Here is an 18,698-nt window from a genome sequence, read left to right as displayed (position 1 = left end):
TAGACCTTCCCCATTGTAACTTGAGACCATTTCTCCTTGTTCTGCCATCCGTCACTACTGTGAACAGCCTCTCTCCATCCTCTTTGGAACCTCCCTTCAGGAAGTTGAAGGCTGCTATCAAATCCCCCCTCTCTCTTCTCTTCTGCAGACTAAACAAACCCAAATCCCTCAGTCTCTCCTCACAGGTCATGCGCTCCAGCCCCCTAATCATTTTGGTCGCCCTCCGCTGGACCCTCTCCAATGCATCCACATCCTTTCTATAGTGGGGGCCCCAGAACTGGACACAATACGCCAGATGTGGCCTCACCAGAGCCGAATGAAGGGGAATAATCACTTCTCTGGATCTGCTGGCAATGCTCCTCCTAATGCACCCTAACATGCCATTAGGTTTCTTGGCTACAAGGGCACACTGTTGACTCATATCCAGCTTCTCATCCACTGTAACCCCCAGGTCCTTTTCTGCTGAACTGCTACTTAGCCAGTCGGTCCCCAGCCTGAACTATGCTCGGGATTCTTCCATCCCAAGTGCAGGACTCTGCACTTGTCCTTGTTGAACCTCATCAGATTTCTTTTGGCCCAATCCTCTAATCTGTCTAGGTCACTCTGGACCCTATCCCTGCCCTCCAGCATATCTACTGCCCTCCAGCGTATCTACTTGGTTGCTAGGTGTTACAAAGAAACTGAAAAAAGAAAGATTAAAACACAGAAAATCACTTCCCTGGGATTCAGTTTGAAGAGTTCCAGAGTAAAGGGGGATAGTTACATGTGCTTAGCAAAAAGAAGTCCAACAAACTAAAAAAATAAAGAAAATAACCTAGTAGCGTCTGACTAAAAATTCCCTGTTCTACTCACATCTCTCTTGTTCCAAGATTTAGTCTTTCCCTAGCCAAGAAAGTCGCTGGATTCTGCTTGCCCAGGTTCCTGGCTTAATTCACATCTTCCAGGCATGATCACACAACAGGCACATCACTGCTTCCAATTCAAAACCCCAAATTCTGTTTCCATTTTCTTTCCTGGCCTCCTGTCAACTCGCTTCCTGCTTCTCTAGCATTCCTGGAGACTTTCTAGGACCTTTTGTCTATGGTTTCAACCTTTCCAGGCAAGACAGTTAGGGTTAAGTCCCAAGACTTTCAGGCAACCGTCTGCTTTTGACACGACCTGCCTGTTTCTCTTCAGCTAACTCTTGCTTACTTTGGTTCAGGCCTCAGGCCTTACACCAGGCCCATGCTTCAGGCCCATCCTTTCTAGTACAGGATGTAGCCTGGTAACAAAGCCCTGACTGTGGTATCAGGAAACCTGGGTTCTATTCCTGCCTCTCCCACAGGTTGGAGAGGTTATTCCCTGTCTGTAAAATAAGACTAATGATACTAACCTTCCCTTTTTAGACCTACACACAGCAACTAGGGATTTTTATTAACTACTCAAATATCGGTGAGCCTGGCTCGCTAGATGAACCATCCGGTTCCTCTTGGAATCATGTTAAATGCTTGATCCCCATGACCAAAGTCTCAGAAGTGACACGGGGGAATAAAAGCTGCTGTCTGAGGTAAACTACCTGGCAGGAATCCCCTGGAATGGGAGCCATCGCTACCAGGAGCCCAGGAATAACAAGACTCCAAAAGTCCAGCTGCCAGGCAGTTTGACCATCTCCTTCAGGCCAGTGGCCCAGAATTCCAGGACATCTTTGGGCCTGGGTTTAAAAAGAGGCAGTACCGTGTGCTCAGCCCCTTTTTATCCATCCCCTTTCCCTCCATTGGCACGCAACCCTCAAATGGCCAAAGGTTTCCCTTTCCCTCCCTCCTTGGTTAAACAAGCTGGTTAAACAGCTCGAGGTGATGGAGTGATAAGCACCCACTGACAGAGTCGCTCGGGTTGCAGGGCCAGCGTAAGTCCGCTTTTAAAACTGCCGGCCATAGCTGCAGCTACGGGAGGGGACTCTAGCAAGGGCCTGGAACAAGGAACAGGGCTCCACTCCTGCATGGGATTCGGGCTTCCCCCAGGCAGATGCTCTGTTGCTGCTTTCCTGTCTCTCCCTTCTCCAGGTGGAAGGGGACGGTTAGCCAGTGTTCCCTGCAAGCTGAGCTCTTGGGCGGCCAGCCAGGAGACATTCAAATGCTGCCCAGTTTGCTAGCCGGTAGCATGTGTTTCTAGTGGTGGTGCATGTGGTGTACTGGGTGTAGACATAGATCTTGTTGTTATAGTAACTGCGTTAGGTCACTGGGGGTCAGCCCAGCTGGTTTGGGTTTTTTCTAGCTAGCTCCGTGCTATGCAATAAAATGGACACTTGCAACTACTCAAGCTCTCTGTATTTCCACTGATTTCTTCCCATGCTGTGAAACTCCACGTGACGTAACAGTGCACATCCGTGCATGCCTTGGTGCACATAACAAAATGTATTCCGCACAGGAGTGGGGGAAAAAGTAGAGGCATTATTGCTGCTAGCTCCTTACTGAAACTCAGTGAAAGGCAGGGGAAATGAGAGATCAAAATCCTGAGACTGACAGTCCCCAGGAACAACGGGGAGATGCTAAAGTCCCAGTTCAGCCTGACTGGCAGAGCAGGGAGCCAGGAGGGAGCCAGGGTCGGCAGAGTGGGACTGAGCTAAGGAGAGAGCAGGGGCCCGCACTGAGCTGGGGAGCAGGGCTGGCCTCGGGGAGGGAGAAGGGGAGGCCGGGGTCAGGATCGGGGGCAGTGCGACTGGCCTCAGGGAGGAAGGGGGTCAGAGGCAGCATGACTGGCCTCGGGGAGGGAGAAGGGGAGGCCGGGGTCAGGATCGGGGGCAGTGCGACTGGCCTCAGGGAGGAAGGGGGGGTCAGGGGCAGCATGACTGGCCTCGGGGAGGGAGAAGGGGGGGCCAGGGTCAGGATCTGGCCCTTCCCCCCCAGAGCTGCTTCCCATCCCCTCTTCCTTCCAGCCAGTTCCTGCCCCCCCCCCCCAGCCAGTCCCTCTTCCTCCCTCCCCCCTGCCCAGGATCAAGTGTGTCTGTTTTTTGGGGGGAGGGTCTACCTGGCAACCCTATGAGTCAGACCCAGCGCAGGCACCAAGTGATGGGGACTGCCGGAACTTTGGGAACCTGAGACTGCGGGGTGGGGGTTTGTGGCCCAAAAGGGGGCTGAGAAACCTAAGACAGACATAGTAGGGGAGCACCAGAAGGGTGACACAGTCAGGGCGACCCTAGAACTCTGTTACAGACCAGCTGGCGGCTGCTGGAAGAGGAGGGAAAAATAGGGGGTAAGGGTCAGAGAGGAAAGGGCTTGTGCTGAGGGGAGGGGGGCAGGTCAGGAGATGAAAGGGGAAGGCACCAAGGGTCAGGGTGTAGGAGACAGACAAATGCCAGGGGACCAAGTGGAGACAATGAGGAAAAGGGCAGGAGGGGAGGTGTCAGTGAGGGGGGGGGGACAGGATGATGCTAGGAGAGGAGAGGGGAAGGGCTTTGGGAGCTAGAGGGGAGAAGGGGAGGTGCTGGGAGAAGGCTTGAAAGAAGGGGTGGGCATGAGGAAGGCGGAGATGGAGCAAGGCACGTGTAAAGGCACAGGGGCATGAGGGGAACGGGGGCAGAGGGTGGTGAGGGAGTGGGCAAAGTGGGCAGGGGCAGTGAGGGAAGGGGGAGGCACCAAGAGGGTGCAAGGGTAAGGGAAGGTGCAGGTGCCAGGGGAGTACGGGGGGGGGGAAGCAGAAGGGCAGACACCTGCAGGGGAGGGACCAGCACCAGAGGAGAGAGGCAGGACAGGTGTGTAGAGGGGGGTGTTAGGAAAGGGGATGAGGAGGGGTAGCTCACATGGTCAGAGTGGGGCTACTGGAGGAGAGGGCACAGGGGGAGAGAGAAAGGCTGCTGGAGGGGGCAGGTCTCGGGAAGGCCGAGGGCCGTGAGAAGGGCAGGAGTCAGGGCAGCAGATGTGGGTGAGGGATTGGGGGGCAGCAGGCACCAGGGGAGCTGATGGAGGAAGGGAAGGAGACAGGGCAGCAGAGGGGAAAGGTAAGTGGTTCATAAGATATTTATGAATAACTTGGGTGCCACCATGGCACAGCCAAACAAGCCACACTCAGTACTGGTGCACAACACAAAATGTATTGTGCTCATGGGAGGAAACTCTTAGACTAGAGGGAACACTTCCCCCAGCCTCCCCACCCCCCGAGTTAATGTCTCACACGTTGGGTTAATGCAATTGCAGGATCGTTGCACGGGGGGGGGGGTTGGTGAGGGCCAAACTAATCCCTATTGGTAAGAGGATAGTGGGAAAAGTCCTTGGGGGGGGGGGGGGAGGTCACATGACACCTTTTATTTCTGGTCATGTGTCCATATTGCCCTGAAAGTGTTACCTCCAGAGGCGTGGCTAATGGGAGTCAGGGGGCGTGGCTAATGGGGGTCAGGGGGCGTGGCTAATGGGAGTCAGGAGGCGTGGCTAATGGGGGTCAGGGGCGTGGCTAATGGGAGTCAGGGGGCGTGGCTAATGGGGGTCAGGAGGCGTGGCTAATGGGGGTCAGGGGCGTGGCTAATGGGAGTCAGGGGGCGTGGCTAATGGGGGTCAGGGGGCGTGGCTAATGGGAGTCAGGGGGTGTGGCTAATGGGGGTCAAAGAGTACATTTAAAAACATTCTTTGGCTGCACACCCTAATGAAATGTGCTGCGCACGCCTATGGGCAGAGAGCAGATCCAGTCCTGGGAGCAGGGCTGCAGCCACAGAGTTATAGACGCCGCCCAGAGAGCAGATCCGCATGCTGGGAGCAGGCCTGCAGCTGTAACCCACACACCTGATGTGGGTCACTATCCTATGGAGTGGCACTGAGACCACGTCCAGCAAGCAATTATTACAAGGGAGCTCTTCAGCCTATGCTGAGAGGCAACTGACTTATAACTCAAGCTGTAGCAGCTCCTGCCCTAAGCTCCAAAAGTCCCAGGTTCCAATCCACCTGGTGGCAGTTGCACAGCCATGGAAGCAGAGGGGCCAGGGAACCCTCTGTACAGGACTCCCCCCTTCCCCCCCCCCCCACACACACACCCTTGCTTCCTGGAATCAGCCACCTAGGTGAATAAAGCTGGAAACCCCCATGCCTATAGCTGTGCACCTTTGCTAAATAGCTACAGCCATTCTAAAGTGCCCAGATCTCACAACTAAAAAGGAGACATCCCAATGAGCTGCTAAGCTGTGCTGCCTGCCTTGGACGAGGAGCGAGTGCTGTAACTCTGGAGCCTAATGATGGTGGTGTCCTCCAGCCATTTTCAGATTAGTACAGCTGCCTCCCTGTGAACCAGGTGCCAGCTGGCCATGGGGTCCCATAGACCTGGCTTGTGCAGCCTAACCTGATAACCAAGCAGCCCATCCATTACTAGCCAGCCGATTACCTTGGACATGGGAGACCATCGCACTCGTAATTCCTGGGGCCTTCACGCACTGACAGGGCTTGACTCAATCGGCCAGCTAGGGAGAAAGAAATAAACAGAAGGCAGAGGAGTCACCAAGAGATCAGAAGACCAGCACGGTGCCTTATAGGCCGTTCAGCTGTGAAGAGTCACCAAGACAGGGCAGGTGATGCTAACCTGAGTTAGTCCATTAACTGCGGCTAGGCTGGGCCACAAGAGGAGAGACAGGCAGTAAATCTGCAGCTGTCAGACCATAAGGAGGACACGGAGGACTCGAAACCAGCTCAGAGAACAGGGCTGGGTAAGATGCAACCCACCTAACACTGTGATCTGGCCACTTTGTGTTTAGATCCTGCTGCCCATGCCGCCGAATTCTAAGTGGTGACTCAGGCAGCAGGATCCAATTTTAAATGATTCACGGCTCAGGGTTACGGCAGGGGCGAGAGCCACGAGCCCTTTAAAAAGCTGTAGCCACGCTGGACAGCTGCCAGTAGTGGCAAATCTGTGAGCTCTTTTCTGTGCTTTTAATTGAAAGCCTCAGCCGCGGAGAACTCTGAGGGTGGGCTAGTCCACAACACCGCCCTTTCTGCCTCAGGCTCCGCCCTTTCTGTGGGTGGAGCCGGCCTATGACCCCATACCAAAATCCATTAAGTGGCCCCCTTCTGAAAATTATCGCCCAGCCCTGTCACAGAATCATAGAAAAGTCTGAGTGGAAGGGACCATGATAGGTCCAGTGTTTTGCAAACTTTTTTTATAATGTACCCCCTTTAAAAAAAAATGTGTAAGTACCCCCAGTACCTACAGTTTTCAGACACACACAATTTTTTTCTACCGTTGCAACACATTTGTTTAAACAACTGCATCGTAGCCGGGCGGGCGATGGCATTTTTGGGTGTAAAAGGTACAAAAAGAATAAAGCGCTGTCAAACTGAAAACTAAAATTCAGTTTTCTCCAACTTTCAGTTGTGTTGACGTGTCCCCCAGACATCTCTTGAGTACCTTTAAGGGGACTCGTACCACTGGTCGAGAAGCACTGATCTAGTCCACCCCTGCACCGAGACAGGACCAAGCATGTTTGTCTCACCTCTTGGCTCCTAGGACACGGCTTGAACTAACGCACTTGGAAAGACATTATCGTATATACGCCCAAAGTGCTTCGTCTCAGTGTATTGCCATAAAATCTAACTGACCAAACTCCGACCTTTCATTGCCGTGTCACTTGGCCAGCCACAGCCTCACAAGCCTTCGGCATCGATCTCAAAGCCTTCGTCACGCTTTTACACACCTGTGCTGACACGCTTGTGAGCCAGGCACACTTGTGCGACACGTCCCAAAGCACTTGCTCCAGGGCATTACATCGCACTTGCCTGCCTTTGATGGACAGGGAAAGGGAGACCTGAAAGGCCTCTCCAAGGTCACCAGTGCGAGAGTGAGGGCAGAATTGCGGAGCAAGGGGTCTAACACACAACTCTGTGCCTTAGTCACTAGGTGGCATTAGATTAGAACCCGGGAGTTCTTACACCCAACCCCCTGCCCCCTCCACTAGGCCATGCTGCTGGCCTCCCGCCTCTCCCCCAGGGCTTGGAGACAGACGGGAGGCTGGAGCCAGCCTGCGCAGAAGGGGCTATAACGCTTACAGCTCGTTCATGACACTGCCCCTGCGCAGCCCCTCTCAGATCCACACTCGGAACCCACAAGAAACACCCCAAGAGCAGAGATGAAACCGCCACTCACCTGCAGCCCAGCTTTCAGGAAGGGCAAAGCAAAAGCGGAGCTCGCGGATTCCAGCCCAGCCTGGCACCTGCTTCCTGAACTTTGGCCCCTTTCCTCCAAGATAGCAGGAGGCTGCTCTGGGCCTTTTGTGCCCACGACGGGGCAGAAAAGCAAACTCAGCTGTTGGTTCCATCTTGCGGGCAGAGCCCCGGCAGACAGTGGCAGGCGGGGGTATCGACTGACCCTCCAACCCAGGATATTCCCCCCACACCTGGATTCGCTTCCTAGTCATCCCCATCTCCCTGCACGATCCTTGTTTCTCATCCCGCCGGTCCGAGAAATTGTCAGAGCAGGTTGATCCCGACCTTGCCAAGGGCTTAGGTTACATCACAAGGCTTTGCCGCCACAGCTGGCTTGGCTTGGGTGTGTGGCAAAAGCCCCCCCCCCCCATCGTCCCCCCCCGCTGGCACAGCTATTCTGGCAAAGCCGCCAGGGCAAATGGCAACTCTGCCGAAAAGCATCTGCTGGCTTTAAGCTCCCTGCGAGCTGTTCTCATCGCTCAGCCATCACCACCACTGCCCTGCCTCTGTCCTGCTCCTCATCCCCGCCCCCACTCCTATCCCCTGCTCTCCTCCATCTCCTCCCCCTTCCCTTCTCCTGCCCCTCCCCATTTCCACCTGCCCTGCCCATCCCCGTCCTCTCCCTCCCCCCGTCTGTCCCCCTCTTATGTGAGGGCTTTGCTGGAAACGCGCCCCCCCTCCCAGCCAGGGAGATCTCCCCTCCGGGAAAAATTCAGCCCCCCCCATCTCGCTCCCTCCACTCCACAGTATTTCCTCCATTCCCCACAGTTGAAAATTGAGCTCCCCCATCCCCTCAGGTGACAGTCGGGCTCCCCCATACGCAGCTGCCTAGGTAGGCACCTCCGCAGCCAGAGCCTGCCCCTGGCGCCCAAGTCCCCTCCCCGACTGCCTGTCCCAGGTGACCACCTGAACCTGCGTCCCCCATTCCCTCAGATCACAGCTCCCTCCCTGACCCTGCACCCCCCGACACCCCTCCCCCAGGCCAGACTCCTCTCTGGCACCCGCACCCCCTCCCCCAAACCCTCTGCTCCCCCTTCACCCAGGTCACAGCTCCCTCCCTGACCCTGCACCCCCCCGACACCCCTCCCCCAGGCCAGACTCCTCTCTGGCACCCGCACCCCCTCCCCCAAACCTTCTGCTCCCCCTTCACCCAGGTCACAGCTCCCTCCCTGACCCTGCACCCCTCTAGAGCCCCTCCCCCAGGCCAGAGTCCTCTCCTGCGCCCATACCCCCTCCTGGACCCTGCACTCCTATCCACCGCCCCAGATCATACCCCCCCTCCCTGCACCCAGGCTCCACCCCTAAGCTCCCTTCTGCACCCAACCACCCCGTCCCAGACCCCAAAGCCCTCGGTAGAAATGTGGCCCTTGATCAGTTGCCAAAATGGCCCCCCCATTACAAATTATTGACCAAGCCTGATCCAAATGTTTTTTGAAACATTGTTTAATGAGAATGTAAATACAATTCAATACAATTGGGAGGGTTGGGGGGAGGGGGACGCAGCTGCTGGCTCCTCAGCTCTTGCTGCTCTCACTGGGTGTCTTCCTGCTGCAAGGGAAGCAGAATCCGTCACATTCATCCCTGGGGACTCAGGGGAACTGGCCCCCCAGCATTTCCACCCTCCTCCCCCCTGCTCTCTGGTCACCCCCCGTCAGGCCCGCAGGGTGAGCTCCTGACCCCCCCCCCCAGAGCTCCTGACACCTCGGCCCCCTCCCGCCTCCTAGGACAGTTTCTGTGTTCAGAGCCTCCCCCACCCCCAGGGACGCTCGCAGGGGCAGGAGGGATTCTGCCAGCAGGGACGTGGGGTGGGGGCAGCCTGAGGAAAGGGGCGGGGGACTCCCTGAGGGGATGGGAAGGAGACCCTGGCCCTGCCCCACTCTCCTGATCTGCTCCGGCTGCTCACCATGTATTCCAGGAGCTGATGGGCCTGCCCATGCAGGGCGTGGGCCAGGACCAGCCCGGCCTGGCTGGGGCGCCGCAGGGGGGAGCGGGCAGCGAGCAGAGCCTTGTCCAAAAAGCAGTTCTCCTGCTCTGGTGTAAAGAGCTGCCCAAAGACCTGGAATCAAGAGCACAGGAGGTTTCAGCTGACGGCCCAGAGCCCGGCCCCAACTCCTGGGGCTAAAACAGCTTCCTCCTCCCCCAAACTCCCTTCCAGACCCTGCACCCAGACGCTCTCCTCACCCGGCACCCCAACCCCTGCCCCAGGTCACAGCTTCCTCCTGCCCCCAAGACCCTCCTACCCCCACGAGGGCCCCAGCCAGCCCCACCCCCGAGCCCTGCCCTGCCCTGGCAGCGCGTCCTTACCTCTCCCACCCTCACGCTGTTGCTGTGAGCCAGGACCCATCTTTCTTTGTAGTAGTGTCTGCACCACAGGTCCTCTGCCTGGTGGATGTTGAGGCCTGCAAGAGACACAACAGGGTCATTCTGCTGGCAGGTCTGAGCCCTTCCCCTCCCACGGGTCCCTGCAGGCATCCCTGGGCAAATGGAGGGGCACAGGGGGCAGAAGGGGAACACAGAGGGACGCATCCCCCCTTGGGCCAGTCTGGGGGAAAAGGGCTGGGTCCCCTCCCCCCGCCGCCGGCACCCTCAGGGTGTCCCTGGGGCCCAGGTCCCGGCTGGGTTCCTTACCCCTGTGGTGCAGGAGGAGTTGATACAGGCTGTGCACCCCCTCCCGGGCCAGCCGGCTGACGTCTTCGGATGGGTCCGAAATAAAAAGGCCCAGCTGGGCCACGTGGTGACCCATCCTCGGCCAGTCGGCGGAGTTCTGAGGGGAGAGAAGAGGGGGGGGTCCCTCAGCATCCTGGGGCTGCACGTCCCATGCAAACGGCCGCCGAGGCGGTTCTGAGCTCGGGGGACGGACAGAGACACCTCCCGGGGCGGGGCGGGGCCGGCCTTGCGAGGAGACAACCCTGAGCAATGGCCCCGACTGAAGGGTCACTCCGGGGGTGGAACAAGGGGATCCACTGACGGCCACTCCCCAGTCTGGGGCCCAGTCCCTCAAGAGCCTGAAGGGCCCAGGGTCGCCCCTCCCCGGGGAAAGGAGAACGCGGCCCATTCCCGGCCCATTCCCAGCTCTGCCTCCCGGGGACGCTCCCAGCCCCGCGCCCTGCAGCCCCTGACCCCCCGGGTCCGAGGTCACTTACCTCAAACCCCGGGAGGGTGGTGGCGACTCCCAGCAGGGCCGTGGTGCTGCCAAGGGCCCTGGCTCGCTCCTGGGGCAGGCGGGACTCCAGCCACGGGCTCAGGTGCTGGGGGGGAAAGAGGCAGGTCAGGACCCGTAGGGAGGTGCCGGTTCTGGGCAGAGCCTGGGGCGCCTCTCGGACTGTGCCCCCCCCAGCCACTGACACTGCTCCTCTCTCGGCCCCCCACGAGGAAGCAGGGACAATGGCCCCGTCCCCCCCACGGGGCTCACCTCCATTATGAGCTGCAGCCGGGCGGTGTCTGGGGACTCGGCGAGGAGGCTCGCCAGTAGGGCCTGGAGGTCGTAGGGAAGGGCCCGGATGAACTGCTGCAAGACAAGGGGGAGCCCTGGGTCAGAGGGGGGTTGGGGGATCCAGGCCACCCGCTGGCTCCGGGGTGCAGCCTTGAGCAGGGTCTGAGCCGCCTCGCAGAGCAGGGAGGAGCCCAGGCTGGGCATGGATGGGACGGGCCCCCCGGGAGAGCAACGGGAACCCTGGAGGGAAGGATCCAAACCTGCAGCTTCTTCCCTCCCTCTGCCACCCCCCCCCCCCTCCTCTCTGGAGCTCCAGCCCAGCCCGGGAGCAGGGCCCAGAGGGACGTACCTGAGTGTGGATGGGCTCCTGCTGCCAGTCCCCAGACACAGTCTGTCCTACGGCCGCCGTCAGCAGGGGGCTCAGGAGCTGGGCCCGCAGGGGAGGCTGCAAGGTGCTGGCAGGAGAGAGGGGCAGAGACTGTTAATTCAGCAGCAGGAGACAGAGACTTTCCCACTCCCTGGCCAGGGGATCTGCTCTGGAGGGAGTCGGCGGGGGGGGGTCGGTACCTGAGGCTGCAGGTGGCGTTGAGGCAGTCGGCCAAGACCAGTGGGGTGGGGGAGTCCTCCATGATCTCCTGTGAGACCCAAGGAGACAAAGGGGCGTGTGAGGCTGGGGCCCCCAAGAGACGCTCACGCGGCCAGCGCCCCCACCCAGCAGGATCCAACCCCACTGCCTCCCGCTGCCCTGTAGCCCCCCTGCCCGGCACAGGGCCCCTCCCAGCACCCCCCTCCCAAACCAGGACCAGCTCAATCCTTGTCCCCAGGCCGTCTCCTGACCCTCCCTGCCCTGGTGACCAGCCTCTGAACCTCCTCATCCCTGCTCCCCAGGCGCATCCCCAGCAGCCCGCTCGGCTCCCTTCCAGCTCCCCCCCCCCCATGGCCCGGGGAGACCCCTCCCTGTCCCGAATCCCCCTTCCTGTCCGGCACCCCACACCTGCCCCATTTCTGTGTCCCTCCCTCCTCCAGCATCCCCACCCACCCTCCCCATGTCCACCTCCAGTCCTCCTGGCTCCACCCATCCCGTTTCCAGCACCCCCACCCGCCGCCATGGCCCAGGCAGACCCCTGTCCACCCCACGTATCCCCTCCCCTCCTCCCGGCTGCCGCGACTCGCTTACAACGATCCTGGCCATCATGGTGTCCTTGCAGCAGCGCGGCGCCAGGGTGTCCTCGCCCCTTTGGAGGGCGGCGAGGCAGGCGAGGGGGATGGCCAAGAGGAACCGCTGCAGGGCGGCTGGGCTCTGCACCCCAGAGAGAGTCTGTGAGCCTGGGGCCTGCCTGCCCCCCACGGACAGCTGCAGGGCTCAGGTCTCCCAGGAGTGGAGGTGGGAGCTGCTGGTTGTCCAAGCACCCACACTCCCCCCCCAACTGCTGCCTCAGGCTTGTGGGGGCCCAGCTGGTGCATGACAAGAGCCCCCAGCTTGGGGGGGCCAGGCCATGCAGGAGAAGGGGCCCCAGGGGGATCCCCAGGGACAAGCCCCTCCCGGAGGGGGGGGGGGACGTGCTGGGAAGGGGCCGGACAATCTCGGGTCCCCCCCGTGTGGAGAAGGTTCCTACCGTGTCCCGGGTGTGGAGCTGCTCTTCGATGTCGTAGATGGCCCCTTCCTCCACCCGGGAGTCCACCCGCTCCTGGCAGAGCTCCGCCGAGGCGCAGGGGGGCTCTGTGCGGGAGGGAAGGGACCAGGGTGACTCCAGCGGCCAGCAGGGGTCACGCGCCCCCATGTCAGGGACCCAGGGCAGGTTGGGCCCCACATGCCCCTCGCAGGGACCCATCCCCCTGCCACCCTCACGTCTGCCAACGCCCTCAGCAGAGCCCCCACCAGGAACAAGAGAGCCAAGCAGCCCCCCCCCCATCCATTGCCCTGGCTGCGGGGCAGACACAGGGGCTGCCCCCCCGGGGTACTGGGTGAGCCCCTGGGCCCAGCGTGTTCACGGCCCCTCACCTGGGTCTGAGCGGCTGCAGGAGGTGGCCCGGCTGCAGCTGGAGGCCCAGGCGCTGCTGCTGACGGACCTGGACCCACAGCTGCAGGGGCTGGTGCGGGGAGCGACGGGCTGGGGGCTCCCGGAGACTGGCAGGTCCCCGGGGGCCGGGCAGGGCGATGCCCCCTGGTGGTAATGGGGGCTGGGCTCCCGGGGCAGGTGTTTCTCTCCACAGAGGAGGCCCCGGAGCCACCCTACCCGGCTCCCCCGCTGGGCTGGGTCCCGCCTGCCCAGCCGCCTCTGGAGCCAGGTCCGGGGGGGCCTGGCCGGTGGGCGAGTCGCCCCGAGCTGGTGGGATCCAGCTTCCCCGCCCGCGGGGACGGAGGAGCTGCTCCCCACCGGCCCTGGGGCCATCTTCAGGGCTTTCTTGAACCACAGCCGAAAACGTTTGGCCATGCTGCAAATGAGGGGAGCAAAGGGGAGCTTGGGGCGCAGCCTGCAGAGCGAAATCCAGGGGTTCCAGCTCCCCAGAGCGACTGCCCCCAGCCCCCAAATGGCCCCTTGCTTATCGGTTCGGTCTTGCACAGGCACTGCAAGGACCTGAGGGTATGTCTACACTACCCCGCTAGTTCGAACTAGGAGGGTAATGTAGGCATACCGCACTTGCAAATGAAGCCCGGGATTTGAATTTCCCGGGCTTCATTTGCATAAGCGGGGAGCCGCCATTTTTAAAACCCCGCTCGTTCGAACCCCGTGCAGCGCGGCTACACGGGGCACGAACTAGGTAGTTCGAACTAGGCTTCCTAGTTCAAACTACCGTTACTCCTCATTCCACGAGTCTCCTGCCCATCAACAGCCCCTTCTTGGCCAATCAGGGGAGAATCTAAGGTGTGGGGGGTGGAGCGTTCTCCCCAAAGACACCGGCATAGACTTGTTCCAGCCCCACCTCCCCAGTCCCCACAATGGGGGCTGCATCCCCCACCCCACGGCTCCTGCAAACCACCCCCCGTCCTTCAGCTAGTCTGTTGGGTCCCAAGCTGGGGGAGGCAGCAAGGGAAGGTCACAGAGGAGGCAAGAACAGAGCAGAAATGTGGGGGGATGGAGGAAAAGGGAAACCAACCAGGAGAAAGCCCCAGTGGCGCTAAGGACGCAGCCCAGGTGAGGAATCACCTTCTGGCCCTTGACCGAGGGCTGGGCCTGCCTGGAACCCAGCCGGCCCCGGGCGGGATCCAACCCCTGGGGGCTCTTACCTTCGTCACAAAGGTGTCGGGATGTGGAACTCACAGAACGCGAAGGAACCGTGAGGAGGAGACGCACCAGAGCTAAAGCAACCGGGGGTCTCCAAAGTCCCCTGGGCCCGCCCCCCGCTTTTATCAGCCTGAGATGTGGGTCCCTCTGTGAGGTCATCACCTCCCCACCTGCCCTTTGCCTTATATGCTGAGGGCTGCCCAAAGCCCCTGTGAGGTCACCGCCCCCCCCCTCACCCTGCCAGGCAAATGTCCTGCCTCTGGCCGCCCCCCTGGGAAGTTTGAGCCATTACTAGGGGTCCCTCCCCCTCCCTCATAGGCTGCTCCCTGCCCTACACTGCAGGCTTCTTGCACGAGAGCTGTTTCACGCCGGAGTTCTTGCGCAAAAGGTCTCGTGCAAGAGTGCCTCCACCCTGCCATGGGCTTTTGCACAAGAGCGTCCATGGCAGTGTGAACGCTCTCTTGTGCAAGAAAGCTCTGATGGTCATTTTAGCCATAAAAGTGTCTTGCTCAAGAAGCCCCTGATGCCCGTCCACGCTGCCTTCTTGCACAACAGCTCTTGCACAAAGGGGGCTTAGTCATCGTCGGGAGAGGAATAACTCCTGTGCAAGGAGCCCTGTTCTCTGATGCTTTACTGCAAATTTACTTCTGCAAGAACACACGTAGAGTGTAGACGCGCCACAAGTTTTTTCGCAAGAACACGCAAAAACAAGCCATGTGGATGTTTTCTTTTTAGGCAAAAGCCCCTTTTTGCACAAGATCGGTCGGCCTTTTTGCAGAAATAGGGATCTTGTGGGAAAAGGGGGTTTTTTGCACAAAAAGTAAACATCCACATGGCTTGGTTTTGCACACAAACCCCGAGCACAAAAACGGATCGGCAGAAAATATGCAAATGACATTGCGTGTCATAGAGTCCCTCGTTAGCATATTTGTTGCCAAAAAAACTCGTTGCGTAGACGTAGCCTAGGAGAGAAGCGATCTCAGACACAAAGCCCTTCAGTAAGAGGGCATAGCCCTGGGGCGTGGTAGGAGACGTACGGCAGACATGGGAGGTCACTCTCCTAGCTATTTGGCACGGAGGAGGCCTCAGCTGGAGCACTGTGTCCAGATCTCAGGGCCATGCTTTAGGAGAGAGAGTCCAGAGGGGAACTATGAAAAGGGATTAGGGACGTTAGATATTCACTGAGTAGTCAATTAACCTCATGATTTCTTATCGGTTACTTGACTTTTCGATAGTCCCCAGGGGCCAGCTGTCTCAGTCCTGGCTCGTGCTGGGTGCGGGACCTACCCCCTCTGCGGCTCTGCATTTACAGTGTGTTAGGAGCCAGGCAGGCAGGCAGCCTCGCTCAGTTCCAGTTTGCACCAGGTCCAGAAGCTCAGACCCAGCCCCCAGGCAAGGGCTGCTGCCAGCTTGTGCTGCTGCCTCTGATACAGAGGCAGCAGTACGGAGTGCCAGGAGGGAACTGGTCTAAAAAGCACCTCCCCTTGCGACCTGGCTGCCTGTCATCCCACGCTGCTGCCTCCGTTTTTGGCGAGAGAGAGCCGCCTGTCTTGAGACACCGGTGGGGAGTCGGATTTTCAAAAGGCAGGTCTCTGTCCTTTGTGAGCCTTCCAAAGCGCTTCGGTGGGGGGAGGGGGCAGGAAGGCGGACGACACTCAGGAATTGTAGCACCCAAATCCACGGAGTGTTTCGCCAGCACCTCCTGCAACAGAGCCCAATCCCTGACAGGCTTTTAGGCAAGATAGATCATTTGAAAAAATGACAGACACAGGGTTTTCCGTCACCGCTCTCCCTTTCTTTTATTTCCCTGGGCTAACTGGCTTGTTCCTCTTTGGCTAAGGATGGAAGGGTATGTCTACACTACAATGTTAGTTCGAACTAACGGACGTTAGTTCGAACTAACATTCATAGCCGCTACACTAGCGCTCCGCTAGTTCGAATTTGAATCGAACTAGCGGAGCGCTTAGTTCGAACTAGGAAAACCTCATTTTACGAGGCTTAAGCCTAGTTCGAACTTACTAGTTCGAATTAAGGGCTGTGTAGCCCCTTAATTCGAACGAGTGGGAGGCTAGCCCTCCCCAAGTTTCCCTGGTGGCCACTCTGGCCAACACCAGGGAAACTCTATGCCCCCCTCCCGGCCCCGGACCCCTTAAAGGGGCACGGGCTGGCTACGGTGCCCGTGCCAGGTGCAAGCCTGCTAGCACCCAGCCAGCAGACCCTGCACCTGGCACGGCACAGAGCCACCCACCCGATGTCCCCCAGCCCACCCCCTCTTCCCGGGACCAGGCTGGCGGCTCCCGGAAGCTTGCCCGGGACCGCAAGAGGCGGGTACATTCCTGGGCTAGTGCGGACATCGTGGACCTCGTCCACGATCTCCGCACTAGGCACAGGAAAGTGGCCATCTAGGGCAGGAGAGCTGCCAGCCTGGCCACCCAGGAGCAGGTTTGCATGAAAATCAAGGGGGTCCACTGAGACCCCCAACCCTGAGCCCTGAGCTTACAATGGCCGTCCTGGGTCAGACCAAAGGTCCATCTAGCCCAGTAGCCTGTCTGCCGACAGCGGCCAACCCTAGGGACCGTGGAGGGGATGGACCAAAGACAGTGACCAAGCCATTTGTCTCGTGCCATCCCTCTCCAGCCTTGCACAAACTTTGGGCAGGGACACCACTCCTACCCCCTGGCTAAGACTACTCCATGGACCCAACCTCCATGACTTGATCTCACTTCCCTTTCAACTCTGTTCTAGTTGTAGCCTTCACAGCCTCCTGCAGCAAGGAGTTCCACCGGTTAACTATTTGCTTTGTCAAGAACAACAACTTTCTCTTACTAGTTTCAAGCCTGCTACCCAGTCCTTTCCTTTGGTGTCCTCTAGTCCGTCTTTATGGGAACTCATGAAGAACTTTTCTCAATGCACCCTCTCCACCCAACCCCTGCTTTTAGAGACCTCTAGCCTGTCCCCCCTCCGTCTCCTCTTTTCTAAGCTGAACAGTCCCAGTCTCTGTAGCCTCTCTTCATCTGGGACCTGTTCCCAACCCCTTATCATGTTAGTTGCCCTCCCCTCTCCCAGCCTTAATCTTCCCCTCTCCCACCTCCTTTTCCCAGTCTCCCCCAGTTTTGTTCAATAAAGACAGAGTCAATGTTGGAAGAAACGTTATCTTTATTTTGTACATCAATAAGAAGGGGGGCTAGGGAAGGGTAAGTGGAAGGAGGTGAGGGAGGAATGGGGTACGAGCCCCCGATGGGGAGGACTGGGCTGTCTCTGCAGGCTTCTGGGGGTGGAAGCTCTCCTGCAGCCCCCCGATTACCCCCTCTCCCCAGATGGCAGCCTGTGGCAAGTGCAGCCGGGCTGATGGCTGAGTGGTGTGATGTGCCCAGTGTGGGTACTCCGGGCACTCCAAGCCAGGACTGGTTTTCAAGCGGGGCACCCCTTAGAACTGTCTGTCCGGGGTGGGGGTCGGGACCCTTTAAGCGCAGCCCTCGGCTAGCCTGAGACTGCATCTCCACGCTCTAAGTCCTCCTCTGATGCCCTGCTGGCACTGCTTCCGGCCATCCTTAAGCCCTGTTCAGAGTCCACTCAATGTGGACTTGCTAGTTCGAATTAGCAAAACTAGTTTTTAGTTCTAGACGCGTTAGTTCGAATTAGCTTAGTTCGAACTAGCGCTGTAGTGTAGACATACCCGAAGAGAGGAGCCAGCAGGGGTAGAATGAATTGTGTACCAGGTCCTGGAAACAAGAGCATCTCCTCCAGATCACCCATCCACACCTGAACTGTTTAAAAGCTTGGCTGCCAATAAAGACACCTTAGCTCAGCAAATGCCAAGCCAGGCACCTGTGTTTGGACACGAGGGGTGCACAGGGATGTGAGAACCAGGAAGGCTGATCTGTGAATTCACCCCCAACCGTCCCAGTACAAGACAGACGCTTGCGCCAACCAGCAGGGGTCACTGCTCCTCCGGTTTGGCTTGGACAAAGGTGCCCATCTGTTTGGTGTTGGCGTCTCGGAGCTGCGCCAGCTGCCTCTGGCCACGGCGGAGCAGATACTCCATGTGCATCACGTCGGCCCGGGGGATGCTGGCGTTCTTCCGGAACTCGGCCTGGATGCGAGGCAGGAATCCCGGCTTCTCCCGGCCGGTGCGCAGGAACTGCCTGTATAGGCTCAGGACGTGCTTCTGCAGCTTGCTATGCCGGGCCATGGTGCGCCTGGGGAGCCCTCCCAGGCCACGGGGGGGGCCAGCGCCACGAGGCAGGGGCTGGAAGTGAACAGAGGCGGAGATGTTAGAGCAGCATCTCATTCCCAGACGCGCCTGTGCAGGCATTTCCATGCACTTTTCACCCCCACCTGCTAGGGTTACCAGATGGTTTAAAAAAAATACCGAACAGCAGGGGCCGGGGGGGGGGGGGGGGAGCGGGACTGGCTGGAAGAGAGGGGGTGGGGGGGAACCGGCCGCCGGGAAGCAGGGCTGGCTGGGAGGGGGCTGGAGGGAGCGGGGCTGGCCAGGGGGCAACCAGCCGTCGGGAAGCGGGTCTAGTTGGGTTGAGGACCAAGAGGTGGGGGAACCGGCCGGCAGCGCTGCAGAGATGTACCAGAGCCTGGGTCGGATTCATCTTTGGTGGGCCCTGGCTCCTAGACCATAGACACACTCCCCCCCCCCCCCACCCCTCCGGAGGCCCTAGGGAAAATGGCACCCCGGCCCTGTGGACATGGTGCCCTCTCTGTTTCCCTTGGCCCCGTAGGCACTAAGCTCCACTCCTGCCGCCCAACTCCTACAAGGCCCGACGGATTTCTCTGTGGCCCCCGACCCAAAAAAGGATCCCCCCAGCCCTGCGTTAGGGGATACGAGGGAGTCTGGCTGGGATGTAAGTGCAAATAACTCTGCTCTTAGCA

At 59.2% G+C, this 18,698-nt stretch overlaps 1 long non-coding RNA gene across 1 annotated transcript; it reads right to left on the bottom strand.

Moving 5' to 3' along the window:
- Window positions 1–11,763: 11,763 nt before the first annotated feature.
- LOC142824049 (uncharacterized) lies at window positions 11,764–13,019 on the bottom strand. Its single transcript, XR_012899090.1, has 3 exons — window positions 12,590–13,019; window positions 12,204–12,307; window positions 11,764–11,887 (listed from the first exon to the last, which is right to left on the bottom strand). It is a non-coding gene; the product is annotated as an uncharacterized LOC142824049 (long non-coding RNA).
- Between the last annotated feature and the right edge of the window lie 5,679 nt (window positions 13,020–18,698).

This window comes from Pelodiscus sinensis, unplaced genomic scaffold (assembly GCF_049634645.1).
Source record: "Pelodiscus sinensis isolate JC-2024 unplaced genomic scaffold, ASM4963464v1 ctg37, whole genome shotgun sequence".
Taxonomy (NCBI): Eukaryota; Metazoa; Chordata; order Testudines; family Trionychidae; genus Pelodiscus; species Pelodiscus sinensis.
This window is presented reverse-complemented; position numbering and strand designations above follow the sequence as displayed.